At 32.4% G+C, this 6,403-nt stretch overlaps 1 long non-coding RNA gene across 1 annotated transcript; it reads left to right on the forward strand.

The window, feature by feature from the left end:
• The first annotated feature begins 3,240 nt into the window (after window positions 1-3,240).
• LOC146719515 (uncharacterized) lies at window positions 3,241-4,324 on the forward strand. The gene is made up of 3 exons (XR_014926500.1): window positions 3,241-3,505; window positions 3,740-3,844; window positions 4,242-4,324. It is a non-coding gene; the product is annotated as an uncharacterized LOC146719515 (long non-coding RNA).
• Window positions 4,325-6,403: the final 2,079 nt, after the last annotated feature.

Raw genomic sequence — 6,403 nt, forward strand, 5'->3', positions numbered from 1 at the left:
CTGTTATTCGTATTATGCAAGTCATATTATAAATTGATATACAAATATTGGTTAAGTTGCATTTATCTAACAAAATGACAATTTTTAATGTATTTTACGAATAATAGTATTGAACACAATAAAATATAAATAAATTAATTTATATAAAAAAAACTGTTAATCTCGGCTCAAATTATTGTGTTACAATAAAAATAAAATCTCGACGGCAATCGGAGCCTGTGCGGATGACATGCACAAAATTAATAAATTAAAATGAGATCTCAAGTCAAACTCATTTATTAAATTCTAAACGTTTCGACCCACTTCGGGTTTTCTTCAGTAGCTGCAAAATACAAAGAGACAAAACAAAAAAATAAAAGATAATCGGTACAATCAGAAAATTATAAAACTCGTATACATACAATCCGCAAATAAATTAAATATCATTCTCCTCCCTATTCGAACCGTCCGGCCGTCGGAGTGTCTCCCTAACGATGACCATCGTCAGGAAGGAAGCAGAGCAGTGACTCCCTTACCAACACTAATCAACATAGTATAAATTAAACGTGTAAGATCCCCAAGAATTATAAATTAAAAACCGGGAAGAACACTCACCCCGACAGCAAAAACAGAGAGAAGACGATGCTACACGTGACACATCACTCTAACGACTGTGCGGTATTCTACCTCGACACAGTCGATACATATATACGCAAAAAAAACAAATATAAAAATAAAATATGAAAATAAAAATAAAAACAACTAATACTTATCGGTACAGCGGGTTTGGTCCTAGTGGATACTAAGCCTTCTCTGCTGTATTGGCGAACACCAGCCTGCGATGTGAGCGAAGAATGGAAATCACGGCTTTGCCGACCTGGGTGAACAACTTGTCTGTGAAAAAGTGGAACTGCGAACTATCGTAAGAGATATTAAGAGGGATGTTGAGAGAAGGAACAAGGGGAATTTTTGAGATCCCAATCATTATGGATAGCGTCAAGGAGAAAGCCTCGGAGGCGGACGACCCCGAGAACGCTTCTGGCGTGGCGGACGCTGCCTAAGTGGCAAACAGATGAAGAAGCGCGAGCGGCGCCCGAGTCCCAGGGGCGTCGTTGGACGAGCGATGGGACCTGAGACCCATTAGGGCAAAAATAATTTACGACATCCAAGGAAGTATAGAAGCATTTTATGCTGCCCCAAGTGTTCGGAGCTTGACTCGAACATCAGCTGTATAGGCTCCAAGCAGCTAAGTCTGCATATCAAAAAAGAGCACCCAATGTTGCAGGTCACTTGGATATGTGAAAAATGCTCCAAACGTTTCCCCAAGATACATGCATGGCGCTGCCATTACGCCAAGTGCAAAAGGGGAAACGGCAGTCCAGCTAGACCATACCGGTGCGAGCAATGTCCAAGGTCTTTCGACCTCCAAACCGGCCTCAGTCAACATGAGAGGCACGAGCATCCGTGTTGTTATATTGTATATTGTATGTTAATGAGATGAGTTTAAAAGCTCATTTATTTTATAATATATCAGAAGATGAGATTATTGGTTTTGAAGATATGGGTAATGAAAAATCACATAAACCCGCAAAAAGTTCTTTAGTAATCATGGCACGTAGTACTGCAGGAAATTGAAAATTTACTGTTTGTTTTTGTTTTATGGAAACAACATATCAAAGTTAATTAATAAAAGGCTCGTATAAATTAACAAAATTGAACAAATCAAATATAGTAGGCCAACTGAACGAGCAAATAAATAAGGTGTAAAAATTTTTTATTAATAGTTAAATAATTAAATTAACATTCCGTTACAGAATCGATATAAATTGTAAACGTTTCGACTGCACTACAGTCTTTATCAATACATAAAAGTTAAATATTAAAATACAAAGTTAAATGTTAAAAATACAAAGTTAGTTAAATATTAAAATATAAAATTAATTAAAAATAAAAAATGTAGAAGTTAATATAAATTTTATCATACCTATGAATTCATTTTTGGGAATCTTTGTGTGTGACTCTATAAAATGCCATCTATTATTGATACCGTTTAATGCAAGATCTACGGAAACATTAGTAAATAATGAAACAACGTCCAATGAAACTATTATGTCGGAATCTTGTATTGTTTTCCCTGATAGAGAAAGCTATTAACATTTTGCTATCCAACGGTTATCCTCTTGATCTAATTTTCACAGAAATAAAACGCAGATTAAAAAATCTCTCAACTAAGAAATTTAACAAGCCTAATAATAACAATATAACAGATATTAATAATACTAATATGCGACATTTAACTAACATTAAATATTTTGTCATACCATATATAGAATCAATATCTGAGAAAGTTGCTTCAGCAATAAGAAGACCTGACGTAGTGGTAGGATATCGTTGCATTAAAAAATTGAATGACTTCATAAAAGTTCAAAAGGACAGAAATAATTGCCCCACGAATTCTAACGTTATTTATAAATTGAATTGCAACGATTGTGACGCCACATATGTCGGACAGACAAAAAGACAGTTAGGAACGAGACTTAAAGAACATAAAAATAATATTAAATTAGACTCTGCTAGACATTCGGTTGTCACGGAACACATTCTAAACGAACAACATACATTTGACTGGGACAATATTAAAATTATGGATCATGAAAAGAATTACCATAAAAGACTAATATCTGAAATGATCCACATTAAAGAACAGAAAAATGGAATTAATTTAAATAAAGACACCGAATTGTTAGACAGTAGTTATTTTGACATACTTAAAAAATTTGCTGAATCATAATTTAGAAAAAACATTGGTAATAAATAAATACATCACGCTCTCTATTTTGACATTTGTTATTCAGACTTCGCAACACACACTTGAAATATCGGGAAAAAGGACTTGTTAAAACGATAATGTAAGTTGAAAGATTTTTTAATTTTCTCTGACATTGATTTAATTCGCGTATTATATCCGCAGCATGTTTAAATGTCGCATAACTTGGCATCTCAGACCAATCGCCTTGCATATCTATTGGTCAACAGCGAAGAATCGTTTTAATTTTATATTTTAATATTTAACTAACTTTGTATTTTTAACATTTAACTTTGTATTTTAATATTTAACTTTTATGTATTGATAAAGACTGTAGTGCAGTCGAAACGTTTACAATTTATATCGATTCTGTAACGGAATGTTAATTTAATTATTTAACTATTAATAAAAAATTTTTACATCTTATTTATTTGATCGTTCAGTTGGCCTACTATATTTGATTTGTTCAATTTTGTTAACATATCAAAGCATTGTTTTGAAAACTATTATATTTGATATTATTAGGCGATTTTTTGCGACTGTTTGGTACATGTACCAATGTGTACCAGAATGTTTTCGTGTGTTTGGTAATTTGTGATAGAGGCGTGGCCAATCATTTTGGTATGTATCTGGTTGGTACCACGTTATATCCAGCAATAAAGCAGGGTACATGTTGTTAGTTTTCTGAGTTGCAAATAGGCGCCAAATATAAAGACACAGGTAATAAACAATGCATTTTACATTTATTCGTGTTAAATCTATTGAGCTAAATATTTCAAACAGAAGATCGAGCTTATAAAGTAGAAACTAAAAATGTCAATTTTTTGGACACTTTTAAATAATTTCTACGCTTATAGGTTAAGCACTGATTGAAATAGAGAGCTACAAAACAAATAAAATTTCTTTATTATTTAAAACTTGAATTATATTTAATTCATTATTTATCAATTATAGATACTATAGATAGTATGAATAAAAGCAGCCTTTTAGTATGTGCTGACACGAGTGGGCAACCGATTTTGGATGAACATGGAAAATTAATATATTTTTGTCCTAAAAGTATGTAAAAATTATATACAGATAGATGTATTTTTTATTTATTTACTTTAAATATGAAATTAAGACTTATATCTAATTAAATATTACAGCAAATGCTTTAATCTTGGAAGCTCGTTATGTAAAGCACCTATGTCTGAAAACAACAGTACATAAGACTTTAAACATCTTTTAAATTTCAAAACGTATACAGACAATACAAATGTTTAAAAAACATCATGAAATATCTAAACAACTTATATTTTTTTGATTTTTTATTGTTTAATATAAGTCTATATGTTTTTAATGATCTCATACATAATCATTTTATTAATTATATTTCAAAACAAATTGCAATAATAATTAAAAAATAATTTTATATAAATTATTATATATCATTTAAATATATTTTGTGTTACAGATACAACAGAAAACAATATTACAAATAAAGAATGCACAAACGAAGAAATTAAAGAAAAAGGGTTAGAAATGACAAATAAAGATAGTAAGCACCTTTATAATACATACATGTATATACAATAATACAATTAAATAATAATAATAATAATAATAATGTTTTAATACTTGTAGAATTTACTAATGAAATGACATTAAAGTTATTAGAGATTGTTGAAACTAAATTTCACCATCTTAATAATTAAATGCATACAAAAAATATGATTTGATATTGCAAGAGAAATGCAAAATAATGGTTATTTAATTCATTATATTGGAACAAAAGCTTCTGACAAATGTCATCAACGTTGGCGTAACTTAGAAAAAATGTATCGTAGACATTGCCAATACATGAAATCTACTGGAACAGGGAAGAAAAAACCTCCAAAATATTTTGATGAGATGCATGACCTTATCAGAGAGAAACACAACAGTCGACCAGTTAATTTACTGAATTCCCTAGATAATTTTAGTACAACTTCTGATACTTGTAGTAGTAAAATAAGCGAAGTTACAAATAACAATGAAAACTTTCCCAATACAGAAGATATTGCACTAGAAAATAACGTGTCAACGAAGAATACGTCAAAGAAAGAAAAAGATAATTTAAAAATTTTAAATATTTTTGAAAATGTTAAAAAAACAGTAAGACCAAAGAAAGATAATTTAAGCATTGTTTTGAAAGAGTTACACGAACAAGATACACAAATTGAAAATTAACGCTTCAAAAAGTTTCAGGGATCATTTTGCTAAAAGAGCAAAATGGATTAAAAAAAAAAAAAAAAACATTAGAACAAGGTAAAGAATGCATAAAGATTATGAAAAGTCTTATTAATTTAGAAGCACACAAGAAATCTAAAAAAAGGAAATATTCCTCTGATTCTGACTCTGCTTAATGTTTAAAACTTAATGCAATACAATTTTTTGATTACATTGATTATTTTGGTTAAGAAAAATATTGGATTTTATTTTTATTTCATTTTATTTTGCCTTGTTCAATATATCAATTTTTTGTTACTTAAACTTCGCAACACACACTTGAAATTTCGAGAAGAACTTGTTAAAACGATAATCAAGATTAAATGTCGCAAAACTTGGAATCTCAGACCAATCGTCTTACTCATTCATTGTTCATCAGCAAAAAATCGTTAACTTTGTATTTTAATATTTGAGTTTTATGTATTGAAGAAGACTGTAGTACAGTCAAAACGTTTACGTTGCATATTGTTTCTCTAATGGAATGAGAATTTAATTATTAATAAATCTTTAGATCTTATGTAATTTTGCTCGTTTAGTTGGCCTACAATATTTATTTCTTTTAATTTCGTCAATTTTATTAAGTTTAAGACTAAATTAGTTTTTAAGAAAAGAGAATTTTAAGTTCAAATAACTAAGCTATACAATATAAAAATATAATAATATAAGACAATAATATTAAGTAAACGAGAATAATATATTTAAAAACGCATTTTCTTTTACAATGTTTAATGCAATAATGTAATATTACATAGTTACTTTAGGCATAACAAAGATATAATAAAAAAATAATTATACAGTTGAATGTAAAAATAATTTTATTTTTTTTTCATTATTGCATTATCTGACTTCGAGAGATCATTCGGTCGTCCGGAGGTGCCGCCCGTCCCGGAGATGTCGCCGGTCGGCCGTGGTTCCCGGAGGTGTCGCCCGGCTCGGAGGTGTCGCCCGGCCCGGAGGTGTCGCCGGTCGGCCGTGGTTCCCGGAGGTGTCGCCCGGCCCGGAGGTGCCAGCCCGGCCCGGAGGTGCCGCCGGTCGGCCGTGGTTCCCGGAGGTGTCGCCCGGCCCAGAGGTGTCGCCGGTCGGCCGTGGTTCCGGAGGTGTCGCCCGCCCCGGAGGTGCCGCCCGACCCGGAGGTGCCGCCCAGCCCGGAGGTGCCGCCCGGCCCGGAGGTGCCGCCCGGCCCGGAGGTGCCGCCCGGCCCGGAGGTACCGTCGGTGCTTATACCTTATTGTCCCGGCATTTCGTTTGTTTCCTTCTTAATTAATGCTAATTATCGTTGTTTGACATTCGCCATACGGCTATCGTGATAATATTTTATCATACAATAGGACTTTTCGATCGTTCGCTCTCCGCGACAATGTCTCGATT

Source organism: Nylanderia fulva, unplaced genomic scaffold, assembly GCF_048542155.1.
Source record: "Nylanderia fulva isolate GAGA-0341 unplaced genomic scaffold, ASM4854215v1 Scaffold960, whole genome shotgun sequence".
Classification (NCBI taxonomy): Eukaryota; Metazoa; Arthropoda; class Insecta; order Hymenoptera; family Formicidae; genus Nylanderia; species Nylanderia fulva.